We start from the raw sequence: 16,282 nt of genomic DNA on the forward strand, positions 1-16,282 counted from the left end.
AAGATATAGAAAGGAATGAGTGCTTTTCCTGTCTTCTTTGCTTTTTATATATATATTTTTCATGTCATTTCCATGCAAGTGATTTTACAGAAAATAATCACCACTCAAAGCAAACTATTTTCTTCAGGGTGGGAAAATTAATGAGTAAACAGAACTCTACTATATTCTCTCTGAGAAATATCCCTATGGGTTATGATATACTTGATTTGGGCTTCTTGAATTTCTTACTAGAATTTCTTCCTGTAAACTGTGTAAGTTTATCAAACAGCCTAAAGTTACTCATTGCATGCTCTCTAGAGAAAAGAAGGAAGGACCTTTCCCAATGAAGACAAGAGTGATAATGAAAATCAAATGTGAAATAATCAAACCCATGGCAATGCATTTTCTAGGGAAATATTTTGTTAAAACATTATCTAATGAACTGTCAGAGCCATAATTTAGCATGTAACAGAATTTAGTCTTGGAAATACTTTGGGTAATAAAATATTTGAGCTTTGCACTGAGTTCCACATCTTAATGTACACCTAACAGTTTTATTCATTCATTCAAAGACCATTTATTGAGAACCTACTATATTGCCAGGTGTTATACTTCTGCCTTTGAGGAGTTGAGGATTGAGAGAGTGCTTGACAGGAAACCCACAGCTGAAGCACAAATTAGTAAGTAGTTTGAGAGGTCCGTGCCCTGGGGAGCATGTAGGAAGCACACTTAATCTGGCTTGGAGTAAGGATGAAAAGATGCCACAAAACTATTCCCAGCCAAGTTTACATGAAGCATAGGTGAGTTTTAACAGTCAGAAAAGAAGTCTATCAGCTGTAAGAAGCCTGGACAGATTTGAGAGCTGTCAAAGGTAAAGTAGCACTTGCAAATCAGCTGTGGGGGATAAGAGAGAAGAAGACCAGATAAAGGGAAACAAATCAATCTCATTTTCCACAGATATGTTACTTTATTAACACTTACTATCTGCCAGGCCAAATATTAGGTGGGCCCTAAGTAGAATACACATATGAAAAACATATGGTTGCTGTCCTTAAAACACTTTTAGAGAGCAGGGCAGGGACAGCAAGGGAGGGCAGGAAGACTTTCTAAAAGCAAGTATAATTAAATGCGGCATGGCAGAATTCTTACAGTAAATTGTTGGAATATATGAGAAGACAGGGCCAGTTCTATCTGGGTACGAAGTAAAGACTAATAAGGTTGTTGGTTCCAGGTGCCATCCTCCCACTTCCCACAGATTATAGAAATTGCAGCATTCTTCCCTGATAAGTAAGCCCAGACTCACTTTTCAAATAATATTCCAGGCACACACACACACGGCCAATCAGAGTCGGTACATAAGGCAAATCTTATGTATTTACCAGCTTGAAAAGCTTAGTTTTTGAAGGAAAAGGAAAAGAAAGTGATGTGGAGTTAAAGGTCAGAAAACAAATGAGGAGAATCCCTGAGATTGGCTGAAATTGGTTCTCTCTCCTAACTGGATGGAAGAGTAGAGGTGTAGGAAGATCTTCACATGGAAGGGCTGACAATAATATTAGCCTATACCACTCGTCTGTACAATCTGTCCTCTAGAAGAGAATTGGTGAGGGCACAATTGTCCATGCACATCCTTGATCCTACAGCAAGGACCAGAAAGAAATGAAAGAGAGAGAAAGAGAGAGGGGAGGGGCTGATCCTGCTAACCAGAGAAAGAGGCCACAGGAAAGCTCCTAAGTGGGGATAAAGAAGAAAGTAAATTATAGTTCTTGTTATGAATGGCAGAAGGGACCAGTGGGACGTTATGGGGAAGGAAGCCAGGCTTCTTTGTTCCTAAATATAAAATTATCTCAGTCTTACATTGGAAAGCAAATGGAATGCTCATCAATTATATTAAAAGTAGATTGACTTATTAAAAATGCAGCAATCTTTGCCAAAAGCAGATGGAAAAGAGAAATTCAAAACAAGGTGAGATCATTTGCAAAACTCCAGCCCTACCACTAACTCCCAGCAGCTGACAGTTCTTCTACATCAATATGGTGCTGATGGGAGGTGGGTGGGTGGGAGGCCAAATACAGGAGGGGGGAGAAAAACACAAGAAATTGTTTATAGGTTTTTTTCTTCCCATTATTTTCCAATATGGATAAAAACATTGTTCTTTCCCTTCTATTTAATAAGCATTGGTATCGATTGCCTATTTAGAGTCTGTGAATTACTAGTTACGTTATTACTAGTTACATCCTTGTGGGAATCAGGATTTCCTTAATATACCTATTGTATATGCATGTTCATTAATCTTAGACACTGCAATTTATTACAGATAAAACCAACCAAACTCTGGAAATTTCTGACCTGAACTTGGATGATCACTTTTTCCATAAAGCTGGAATTTTAATTCTAAAGCTTGAAATAACCTTAGAAATATCTAGTCCATTCCTCTCAATCTCCCTACCGGGGAAAGTCAAATCTGGAAAAATCAGGTTTTTTTACCTTGGTTTACAGAATATTTTAGTAGCTAGATTTCAGGACTTCTGGCATCAATTACAGCATAAAATTAATGAATACTTTGGCTTTGAACAATTAATTCAAGAACAAGGCTTAGAATGCTACTTAATGAGTGTTCTAATAATGCTTAGTTATTGCATTGCTTTAATAAGATCTATTAAGTGGTATGCAACTAAAATAAGAGGAATGATAAGCATATCCAAACATTAATTAAGATTCACATGATTTGACAAAACTTTTTTTAAAATCCTCTTAGAACTATTGCCTCAGTGAAAACTTATTGTACTTGAAACAGTGGAGGCAGGCGAGTAAAAGCTTTCCCACCTTTTTCTAGCAAAATCAGAAAAAGCTGGTTTGGCAAAACATGTAAAGGAGAGATTAAATTAAAAGATAATCAGCCCTTGTTACTTTAATCATCAATATGATGGAAATTTTTTGACAATCACTGTCAATTTTCACATTAAGTCACTATTCAATTACCCAAATTTGAAACAGAAAGTACTGTTTTTGTCTACAGGTGGATTAAAAATTAAGACATTACAAATTATGAGAATGTTGACTGTAATCAGTTATTCTTATAGTTTCTTTTTTCTTTTCTTTTTAATAAGTTCTTCAAATTAGTACCTACAAAATATGGTTTCCAGAAACACAGATGTGGGTGGGTCTAGATAGAATGATGCTTTTTCTCAAGAAAAAGAAATGGTATACTTTTGGAAGTTAGAGAAAATAGCTAAATGATTTTATATGCGAGCTTCTAGAATCCTCACTGGTTTTAGAAAAAAAAGTGAGTTTATGAGAATACGTAAAATTGACGGGTGTATGTAGAATTCCTAGAGGCAATGCATTCAGAACATCATATGAGGGTTCTAGGCGACCAAGCATTAGAATTTTTAAAGGAAATTTGGGTTTTTTTAGTGGCACTGTGACTTTTGTTCTGCATTGCCAGGCTTAGCATTACTCAATATCTCATATTCCCTTGTTCAAAAATGGAAATTTCCAAGGCACCTCTCAGATTTTTTGGAAAGTAAATGATTGAACAGTTTTTTGTCTTAATTTCTGTGAAAGCTTTTGAGATGCTTCACTTTACTTTCTAACTCCAAGTTTTCATAGTTTTAAGTGTCTTGAGGTCAAGGTACTCTAAATGAATAGTCCAGCTGATGGGGCAGGATAAGCAATACTGAGCTTGTATGGAATGTAACATAGTCCTCAGACCTCTGCTTTTTTATTACACTCTTACTGACGGAACTCATCTCTTTGGAATAACAATATAACATTGTGGTTCAGAACTTAGCCTTTTGCATCAGGCAGTATAGAATGGAAACCCTAGCTCTGGCTTTCAGTTACTACTCGTGTAACGCTGGATACATTGCTTTACATCTCTTGAGCTTCAGTTTAATTTATGAAACATGTGACAGAATGTTGAATAGAATCTTTTTCTGCTATCTTTGAGTTGCTGAGGCCCAAGACTGGTCATAAAAATATGATGGCCCTATTTACAAAAAGGAATACTAGTAAGCCATCAGATACTGAGATCAGAGACCTCCCAAAGGGCCTTCAAAATTAGGTGAGAGAACAGGCCAAACTACCACCAATTACTATACCAACTTTCCCAAGAGAAATTAATGGAACCTGCCTGATATGGTTTGGCTGCCTGGCCTCACCCAAATCTCATGCTGAATTGTAATTTCCAGTGTTGGAGGAGGGGCCTGACACGAGGTAACTGAATCCTGTGGTTGGACTTCCCACTTGCTATTCTCATGATAGAGTTCTCACAAGATCTGGTTGTTCCAAACTGTGTAGCGCCTCTCCTTGTCTGTCTCTCTCTCCTGCCAGCCTTCAGTGTAGTATAAGGGGAAACAAACACACACAAAGGACTCAAATTTGCCCTTCAGTAAATCATATTCTAATTGAGAAACAGACATAAAGATAAAAGTTTACCACAAAATGCAGCTAAAACAGGGATGGGTTTGAAGAAACTGTAGGAACAGGAAGAAGGTGAGGAAGGAAGAAAGTCTTCACAGCAGAGGCAACAACATGCAAATGTCAAAAGATTGACAGAAATTTATCAACCTAAGAAGCAGTAGAAGGGAGGAAAAAGGAATAGAGTGGAGGTAAGGAAAAGTGTAATGTGTTATGGGAATAAATAATAACTTGTGTGATCCTATTTAAGTATAAAACTTGACAGAATGCTTTAAGAAGAGGGGACAGATTTGAGCCAAAATGGAAAATATAAGTTAGACTTAGAGAATGTTTATCTTACTTTTTTAAGCAAAAGTATTATCAAAATCCAAGATAAGTGCCCCAACCCTCAGCATCACGCAATATACCCAGGTAAAAAACCTGCACATTTACCCCTGAATCTAAAATAAAAGTTGATTTTTTTTTAATTTAAGGTAAGTCTGCAAACAATATTCATTGACTAACAACTTTCTTCCCTACTTTATTCTGTTTGTGGTACCCTGGTTTGATTAAGGGTAGCAATGTGCCCAAGTCCAGGGGATGATTCATGATTGAGCTTAGCCAGTCATAAAGCTCCAGTTTCCCTCTGGCATATGCTTGCATTCTCAGATCTCATTTCTTAGGCATGTTCATGCAAACCAATTCTGACAATTAAAATGTAAAGATTAAGTCTTCCTGAGGTTCTTGTTAGGATTTCACTTCAGGAACAAGAAAGCATTTTACTGTAATGAATGCTGTGGTCAGATGTAACACAATAGTATTTTTGTATCTAAACTTGGAAATGATACAGTACAAATATGGTATTATAATTTTATGTAACCATGGTCATATTGCTCTATCATTGACCAAAACATTGTTATGTGGCATATGACTGTATTCTAAAGTTTCTTATTGGATACATGAGTTGCAAATGTTTTCTCCCATTCTGCCATTCTGTGGGCTGATATTTCACTTTCTTGATGTTCTTCAAAGCATAAAAGTTTTTAATTTTTGTAATGTCCAATTTATCTATTTTTTCCATGTCATTTACACTTTTAGTGTTATATCTATAAAAACCATTGTGTAAGCCAAAATAATAACAGCTCACTTCTATGTTTTCTTCTAAGAGTTGTATAGTTTTTGCTCTTTCATTTAGGTCTATGAACTATTTTCAGTTAATTTTTGTATATTGTGTGAGGTAGGACCCGTTATAGTGATGGAATCTGTATGCCACTTGAAGTTGGTGAGCTGGTTTCTCATGTTGCAGGCAAAGAGCGTATTAAATCCCCATGGAGGTAAGTGCCTCCTTGATTCATTTTGCCAACATTCACTTTACTCCTAATATGAGCCAGGGTCTTGTGAAGGGTTTATTCACTACCATAGCCTGGCTCTCTGCTATGTCTGACAGCTGACCATTCAGACACAGGTATCCTCAATTTCTACATGCAATATCCTGTTGTCCCAGCACCATTTGTTGAAAAGACTATTCTTTCCCTTGTCTAATTGTCTTGGCATCCCATAGAAAATCATTTTAACCCAAATGGAAGAATTTATTTCTAGACTCTCAGTTCTATCCCATAGTTTTATAAGTCTATCCTTATGCCATAAAATTTTTTGAGTCTTTAAAGATGAATGGGTATTTGCCATGCAGAAAAGGGTTCAGGTAAGGTGTGAGTGGGAGACAGAGGGCATTTTAGATGGAGACAGTGGCATGAGTAGGATGTGAAGGGGAACATGATGACCACATTGGAGAAAAACAGAAATTGGGATTTAGCTAGAGCATTAACAGCTATGACACACAGTAGGTGGTGGAGAGGGAGGGCAAAGTCTACAACTAAGGAGTTTGACTTTTACTATTCAGAAATGTGAGCTTGTGAAAACTTTTCCACATGATTATATTTGACTCCGGAAAGGTCTCTCTAGCAGCAGTGTGAAGAACGAATTGGAGGACTATAAGGAAGGCAGAAAGGCCATTTCAGAAATTAACTCCTTGTGATCAAGCAAACGATCGGAAGAATATAAAGCAAGGCAGTAGCAATCGAGCCAGAGAAGAGGAATAGATGCATGTGACAGGGGCTTAAAATGAAAAATTAGTAGTAATTTATTCAGCAGTTGGATGAGTTATGTCTAAGGAAAGGGAATAATTATACATGACTTCCAGGTTTCTACTGAAGAGTGTTACTCACCAAGCTTGAGAAAACAAGAGGAAAAATAGGTTTGAGCAAAACGCAAGAATTTCAGTTCAGGATACCTTGGATATTCCTAAGTATTTTCTATGTGTCAAGCACTACAGAAAACTGTTTTACATACAATATGTTATTTAATTTATATTCGTTATAACACTACTCCTGTAAGGTTTCATTGAATATCTTTTACAGAAGAGGAAACTAAGTCTGAGGAAAGATACAAAATTTAACCATTTCATATTGGTAGTTTGTAGTTTTAAAATATCTATATATATTTAAAGTGACTATCATGATTGTATCTCATTGCAGAAGATTACTATAGAAGAAATATGCTATGTGTAAACTCAAAACAGAGAAACCATCCCATTCTTTATATTTCTCTCAGTTTGAATTACTTTAATTTTATCACTGTTGGTAAAGATACATAAATAAATAGATTGGAATGGGATACAGATTGAAAATATCCTTTATTGTAAATATGAATTTAAATCCAAGTGATGTTTATTAAACATCTGCTATAGTGAGACACTTTGTCAACCATATTTGTAGAAATTACTTGCCTTCACCCTTGAAACAACCATCTAAAGTATGTCATTTCTTGTTTTGTAAAGAAGTAACCTACACTTGGAATTTCTTGATTTTTAACTGTTTTTTCTACTTATTTTGTTTCTAAATATTATAGCTTTGCATAGAGGTACACATTCAACAATCATTTGTTTGAGTGATTATAGCTTTTCTTATAGGTGATAATAAAGAAAAGAAACAGCAATTGAGTCTTTTAATTTTGTAACAATGATCTTGAACCATGGTATATCCAAGTTCTGACTCTTAGGGTAATTTCTACATCATAAAGCACACGTGAGATTTAAAGCAATACACCAACAAATCCTGGAAAATTCAAATTGCATCACAATTATTTTATCAAACCTTTGAATTCTGAAAAGGAAGTGATGTATCCAGAAAATAGTAGTCATTTAATAATATGTTTTAAATTTACTAGTTAATTTTCTTTGGCCCTGACTCAAATAAGCTATAGATCTTCTTTAATATCTATGGGGCTGGCATAAATTTTAATAAATACATTTTCACTACATTTTACTTTTGTAATCAATTTATCTTAAAAAATAATTTTTATCTTAAATAATAGTGACATTTATTTCATTTATCTTTAATGCACATAAGAAACAAGCATAGGAGAAAATACATACTTTTATACTATATGTTATATATGTATAATTATGTAAATATAAGATCTTACAGTCACATGAGGTTGTGATGTCACCTGTGTATTTATTTCATGTAACATCTCTAAATGTTATTATTTATCCTATTTTTATTTTGTAAATTTGTGCACACCATATAATTTAGAAATTGATAGCTGGCTTAGCCCTTAAAAACAAAATATTGGCTGGGCACAGTGGCTTACACCTGTAATCCCAGCATTTTGGGAGGCTGAGGGGGGCAGATGGCCTGAGGTCAGGAGTTCAAGACCAGTCTGGCCAACATGGTGAAACCCCATCTCTACTAAAAATAGAAAAAAATTAGACAGCATGGTGGCATGTGCCTGTAATCCCAGCTACTTGGGAGGTGAAGGCTGAGGAATTGCTTGAACCAAGGAGGTGGAGGTTGCAGAAAACCAAGATCACGCCACTGCACTCCAGCCTGGATGACAGAGTGAGACACTGTTACAAAAAAAAATTTTTTTTTAGCCCAATACTGAAAGTAAAATTAATATTATACAAAGGTAATATCATACAAAGGACCAACTTGGGCCATAAAGCTATTTTGCCATTTATGAATGCAATCTATTTCTTGCCATTTCCTTTGCCAAATTAAGCTTACTGTTGGGCTATGCACAAACGATTTTTATTCCATTTTGTAATATCTTATATACCTTCCCAAATTGGCCAGAAGACCAAATTCAACTCTTCTACCACATCTGAGCTTATAACAATATGTTTCAGATGATCGTCTAAAAATACTATGGGTCTACAGTTTGTTTATGGTCCAGCAATTTTACAGCAATATTGTAAAGCAATGACTTCAGTTGTATATAATCATGCTTGGCACAGATAATGGCTTTTATCCAGATCTCTTTTAGGAATTATGTAAATATCGTATGTCTCTTTTACAAAATTTACCACCACAGTGTTAGATTACTGACCTCATCTTTAATAGACCACACAACATATCAACCTTAGCATTTGTGTTTTTTGTGCTTAGCTCATGTGATGAGCACCTGACAACCATTCTTAAAACTTACCACCCACTCTCTCCTGTTCTGCCTCTGACTTTTAAATCATGCTTGTGCACTTCTGTGGAGACTTGGCTGACAAACAGGATGGGATGTATTGTGTGGAGCCTTGATCACAGAGGTACAATACCAGGTCAGTGTAGGATTTTAATGATGTAGTTATTTCTAATAGTTTTGGGGTATGACCAGAATTAAGTAGAATATAAGCAAATGACTTTTTGGAAAGCAAATAACATTTTGTCCTTCCATATATCTCAATTTATAGTATAATGAATAAGCATATAGTCTCTGGGTTTGAGACCTATCCTAACCCAGAGCTGTGAGCTGCATCACTTGGGGAAGATCCTTATCCTGAGCCTCAGTTTCTTCATCTGGAAAATGACTATAATTGTGTCTATAACACAAATTTGTTATGAGGATTACACCAAAAAAAAATACATTAAGCACTTAGAATATACCTGCCTCAAAAGGCAATCAGTCGGGCATGGTGGCTCACACTTGTAACCCAGCACTTGTGAGGCTGAGGCAGGCAGATCACCTGAGGTCAGGAATTCAAGACCAGCCTGGCCAACATTGCAAAACCCTGTCTCTACTAAAAATACAAAAATTAGCCGGACATGATGGCCCATGCCTATAATCCCAGCCACTCAGGGGCTGAAACACGAAAATTGCTTGAACCCAGGAGGCAGAGGTTGCAGTGACTGGGATCAAGCCACTGAATGCCATGCTGGGCAACAGAGTGAGACTCCATCTCCAAAAAAAAAAAATAAAATCAGACTGGTCACAAAACAAAAGCATAGCTTGTTATCGGTAAACTTCAACTTTGGGCAACTTTAGCCTTTGTTTTGGAAAATCCATCATTTCTTGATTCTGTGTTTTAGATGTTTTCCCAAAACATTTTGAAGAAAAGAGGCGTAACAATAAAGTACTCATTTACATGCACAGTCCTGATAAATTGGACTTTCCATGTCCCCTTTTCTTTTTCCAGTGTGACTTCTCCCCATCTCTACACCCTGGCACATAACTCTACTGTTCTGGCCAACTGCTACAGCTGAAACGAGAACAGTACCTGGTTAAGCAGATGTGTGTTAACAACGACACTCTAGAGAAAAAGATGTAACTCCAGTTCTGCTACTTACCAACTGCATGATCGTGGGTAGTTATTCAACCACTCTGTGCCTCAGTGTCCTTTAAAATGGAGTTAATCACAGTACCCAATTCAGAGAGCTGTGTGAGTTGGCATATTAAAGGGTCTATAACAGTGCCAAGGCACTTAGTCGTGCAACATAAATCTTAGTTTTCTATTACAGTATTCATGGTATGTACTATTCATACATAGCATTGCATGTACACATACATACAAACATAAAACTGACATTTTCTTTTCTACATCATGCTACCTACCTTATTGTCCTATGGTGTGTCCTTAGGTACTCTGCATTGCATATACATTTACAAAATAAAACATTCATTTGATTTTTCTTTTCTCGGCATCTTAGTCACTCCTCAGTGTGCATTGTTTTGGAAACCTTGAGTTCATGTTTTAGATCACAAAAATACACTTAGTGCTCTGCTGTTGTTGTTTACTGTTTCAGGCTAACTAAAGATTGCTAATTGTAAAGCTTTGCTTTATCCCTGGAAAACAGTTAAGACCCAAATTTTAAGCTAGTAACTATATCAACTGAACTGACACTCTTTGATAGGAGTCTGGTAAAATTGTCATGTTGTCCTAATTTATGTATTTTCCGTATCTTCATTTATGATTACAGGTCATCATTGTGCAACCAACCAACACACACACACACACACACACACACACACACACACACACTTCTCTATCTAACCTAAATATGGGATGGGAAGATAGGAAGTTAGAGGATTTTTCTGACCCTTCTATGGTAAAATGGCAGTCTCTTTTGTTGGTTCCAACATCTAAGACATTTTGGTATGAGCAATTCCAGTGATAGTATCTAGGAAGTTAGCTCCATACCACAGCTTTTGCTAGGAAAATAAAAAGATTATTTTTCCTTGGAAAGTAAAAACTACATATCCTAGGAAGTTTACAGTTCTTTTTGGGTAGGATCTATTCTCCTGGATTTGAGATTGTCAATTCCTTTGCAAAAAAAAAAACAAAAAAGTATTTACCACAAAGATTTTTGTGGCATGAAATTTAAAGAAATAGGGTATGATGTCTGATATTCATGACCATTATTTCTTTTTCTTTTTTTTTTTTTTTTTTGAGATGGAGTTTCACTCTTGTTACCCAGGCTGGAGTGCAATGGTGCTATCTTGGCTCACCGCAACCTCCACCTCCTGGCTTCAGGCAATTCTCCTGCCTCAGCCTCCTGAGTAGCTGGGATCACAGGCACGCACCACCGTGCCCAGCTGAGTTTTTGTATTTTTAGTAGAGACGGGGTTTCACCATGTTGACCAGGATGGTCTCAATCTCTTGACCTCGTGATCCACCCGCCTCGGCCTCCCAAAGTGCTGGGATTACAGGCGTGAGCCACCGCGCCCGGCCCATGACCATTATTTTTAAATACCATGTCTATGGCATTTATGATACTTTGTATTGTGATAAAGAAAGTATGTATTGCTTCCAGGATATTGTTAGAATTTATAGCATGGAAGTGTTTGTAATTGAATCATGTGCATAAGATAACTGGAGTCTCTAAGAAGTTGAAGCCAGTCTAGTGTCTGGACTCAGAGACTAAGGATAGCTTTATTAAAGATTATGAGACCCTCTGCCTCTGTGCATTTGGCTAAAAAACTATATTTATCCATATGGGTTGAATATGTTATTTCTTAGTTTAGAAAAATAAAACATAAAATCTTTGACATACAAAATTAATTTACATGAACATATTTTAATGATATCTCATATTATACTATGTCATATCATTTCTCTCAAGTGAGTAAGAAAGGTCTTTCATCAAAAAGAATCTAAACCAGGGTGATGGAATTTAGCAGAAGTGTTTCAAGAACAAGGTTTGGGAGATTTGAGATCATTTGACAAATTTTTTGATAATCTGAATTGGGCACATTTGTTTTGTTGAAATTTTTCTTCAGCATATTTTCCTTTATTAAGTATAGTATTAGATATGTATTGATTTTTCTCTTGCTCTTGAGGTTTTAGTCATTTCTTCAATAATGACACATATTTGTATGATAAATCACTAATTACAATTGTAAATGATAATGTGAGTATACATGTGATTCTGTTTTCAACTTATTTGTCTCAGCGTTGGTGGCCAAAACTTTGGTTATTATAAATCAAATTCTTATATCTTCAAGACACCAAATTATACATCTAGCTTATGCTCGTGGAAATTCATTTCAAACTATAAAAGTGCAAAAGTAAATTGTGACACACACACACACACACACAGTGAGAGAGAGAGAGAGAGAAAGAAAGAAAATATTTATTATTAAGTATAGAAAGCCAAACCTAATATATTAGCCACCTCAAAGCAAGAAGGGAAATCTAATACCAGAAATGAAGGTGATTACACATTTTTAAAGTCCTAAATATGAGCAAGACAGATCAGATAGGTGTTTATTATAGCATAAATCATCAAAAGCGACCAAAAAACGTCAGATTCCTATGGCAGAAATTGTTAAAGTTGTTTGAGAATCACTTCCAGAAAGTTGTTCAACTTAAGCTGTCTTAAACAGCTTTGGTTTGAAACTTCATGGAAGTTTTTTCAAACTTTCCAGGGATGTGTAATGCCAAAGGATCTAAATGATTACAGAGCACCATAAAGGAAGAAACTTTTTCTAATTCATTTTAAAAGGTTGGCGTATTTCTGATCTGAAAATCTGACAAATATGAGATAGAAATAAAAAGCTATCACTCAATCTCGCTATTAATAACATTACTAAAATTATAAAACATCTTAGAAAATTAAATACAGTACTCTCTCAAAAGATTATATCCTGATTAAGTAACTGCCAACAATTGCTTTTGCCTCCACACAGTTCACAAGCTAAACATACTCCTGTTATTAATGCATCTCATAGAAATTGTGTGATCCCTCTCAGCAGTGATTGTTAAAGAAGAGGAGTAAAAGGCCGGGCGTGGTGGCTCACCCCTATAATCCCAGCACTTTGGGAGGTTGAGGCAGTGGATCACAAGGTCAAGAGATCGAGACCATCCCAGTCAACATGGTGAAACCCTGTCTCTAGTAAAAATACAAAAATTAGCTATGCATGGTAGTGCGCGCCTGTAATCCCAGCTACTCAGGAGGCTTAGGGAGGAGAATTGTTTGAACCTAGAAGGTGGGTGTTGTGGTGAGCCGAGATCGCACCATTGCACTCCAGCCTGGGTAACAAAAGAGACACTCCGTCTCAAAAAAGAAAAAAAAGAAGAGGAGTAAATAAGAGGAGTATATGGGCAGGTTGCAAAAAAGTAATGTACCTGTTGTGTCAGTCCCTAAAAAGAGACACTGTTTCATGGTCCCCAGGAAATTAAGATTTAAAAGTAATTTTATATTCTTCTATGTTCCTTTAAATGACTTTTAAAATGTATACATTTATAATCTGAAAAATTATATGCAGAAATACTCAGAAGAAAAACAAGCAAGCAAACAAGCACAGCAAAACCAGACAAAAACATCATAAACATTCCTGCATGGGGATGTGACTGGTAGAGTCTCACAAAGACCAACTAACCAAGCTTGGGCTGAAGATTTATATTCCCGTAAATATTTCTGTCCAGACACGACCATTCTTCATTGCTTCAAGAACCTTCAAAATGCATTCAAATTAAGACCATCTGTCCACCAAATTTAAACTGCTGATCAGTGTCATAAAATACCCAATGGTGAGATCTAATGCCTTATTCTAAAACTAGCTCAGACTGAGTGAATCAAGTCAGCACCAGCCACAGTGGCTTATCGGTGTTCCTCTCAGTTTGGTGCAGTGTTATCCAGGGGTAAAGCCATTTGATTATCATAAACACAAAATCTGGTCAATACTCTTAATGTATTCTTTATTAAGAAAAGAAATATCAGAGCACGGGATTAACCATTCAAACCAATGAAAATGGGAATTCGTCTAAAACTAAAAGCAAATTTTAATCAAATTGCTGTATCTAGAGCTACTTGCAATAAAATTCATTTGAGACACAATTTTCCTGAGTATAAAGACATATACAGCATAAATTATATACACATATATACACTTGTATATACAAACATGCATAAATATATACATGTGAATATTAATGTATGTCCATGTTTGAATGTATGTGTGTGTAGATATATAAAATTTAAAATACAATAGTTGCTTCTCAGCTAGAGTCACCCTTACCCCAAAATATCTCATTTCATTGATTGTGGAAAGTCTAAATGTCCTCCTAATGGCTCCTGCAAGTTCCTGGGGAATTGGTGTCCTAGCTATAACTTCCTGTCTCTTCTAAGTTACTTTAATTCAGATGTCATCCCACAATCTCTAACTTTTGTGGTCCCCTGTCCTGTGCTAACACAGGAATATAACTTAAACTTTTCCATTAATTTTCATCCAAATAAAAAGCAAAACCAAAAATAAAAATTAAAAGCCACCTTTATGTAAGAAAACTGTAAATGTGGCTGATTTTAAAATAGTTCCTTAGCCCTGTACATTTACAAAACTGAGAGATCTAGCTTTCTGCCCCACTATAATGTCATAGTTCTTTATTCTCTCCTTCCTCATTCCTTTCTTCCCTCCCTGCATCTGTCTGTCCCTTCCTCATTTTATGTCCCTCACTCCGTCTCTCCTTTTATATCCTAATCTCTACTGTTTTCTTGGCTTTTCCCCTTCACCAGCAGATTGGCTATTACAGTACTTTCTGTGAGTTTAGCTCATGTTCTCAGGATCCTGTTTTCTACCTCAAGTAGCTAAATTAAACAATTTTCTCAGACAGTATCCTTCCTAAGAGAAATTCTGCAGCCAGCTGTTAAAAGAAAATGCTTTTTAAAATCCTTACTACATTATGTATAGCCAAGTTGATAAAATTGTAATTTTTCAAATTGTTCTTTCACCTTGATTCGAAAAATAATTAATAATCTTTCAACATCATCTAATAATACATTATTCTACTATAAGACCTCTAAATAAAACCTGCATTCGACTTATGAAAATTTATCAAAAAAAAGTTCAGTCTTATCGGGGAATTGGTGTAATCATGTAAGCACTTATGATCATGCTCATGAATTCTGAACTTTTTTTTTAACAGTCAGCTGTTACATTCACCAAATGATTTAAACTATAACTTTGAATTGGGGGTTGTTGAAAAGCTAAGAGCTTATGCCTGCTGTGTTTTATACAAAACATAGGAAAGAAAGTTTGGCTTTGTTCTTCTTCAAAAAAAATCCCCCACACAATTAATATGTTTTCAGGTAGATAGTTGAAGAATGTCCGTTTACAGTTTAAGGCGGAAAATTAAATGTGACTTCAAAATCACTTCTTAGGAAACAGGCTGCTACTGCCACCTGGGGGAGATTCTCTCCACTTCATTCAAGAAACCCAATGCGCTTATTAGATGAAGGATGCCAGTTCATGTTTTCCTTGTCAGAGCCACACAGGAAGAAGTCTTTTTAACTCTCTGCCCATGAAGTCATAAGGTGTTCCAGATGTCTCCAAGTTTCCTTCACCCAGAAATACAAATTTCATAGACTTTTTTAAAAATGCAAGAGAAGATGAATCAGAATATAACCATGCTACAGTTTCTATATCTTAAAGCACCAAGAAAGTATTTTGGATTAGTATGGAAATAAACTAAGAAGTAGAAAACATAAAATTTGAGTTTTCAATAAGAAAATAAAACCCAAGTTTTTAAGAAAAACTGTATTTGACTTCAAGTTATAGTTAATTTTACTCCTTTCCTAAATATACTTAATTAATATGAAGGCTACATGTGCTGATATAATCATCCCACTGATTTCATAAATTAGGATAAAATAATACACTTTAATTATATGAAAGTAGCAAAAAGAGTTATCTTAAAAATTTAAACAGTATTATGGTCTAAATACTGAAGTGAAATCATGATCTAATTGTAGATCATGAAAAAATTGTAATCATTGCTATAGAACATCTAATTTATGTTTAATACTCATCTTGCATTTCTTTATGCTATAAATAAGTTGCTACCTATAAAAATGCACTAAATAAAAAAATTTAATTCTGAAAATAGAATGTTTCAGTACCTATTAAAATTACAAACATGTCAGGTGACATAAAAATCAGTGCCTATTAGGTGAAGACAATTCATCACTTATAAAGAGGATGTCTGGTAATAGATTAACTAAATAAAATACATACGGTGTCAGTCCCCGTGTGGTACAATAATACTATCAGATGGTGAAAGTTCATATGAAAGAACAACCGTGCCAGGGTGAGAGACGTCTTTGTTAAGAAAGCATTTTCAAGACTTGAAAAGGTACGT

This window comes from Callithrix jacchus, chromosome 3, assembly GCF_049354715.1.
Source record: "Callithrix jacchus isolate 240 chromosome 3, calJac240_pri, whole genome shotgun sequence".
NCBI classification, from domain to species: Eukaryota; Metazoa; Chordata; class Mammalia; order Primates; family Cebidae; genus Callithrix; species Callithrix jacchus.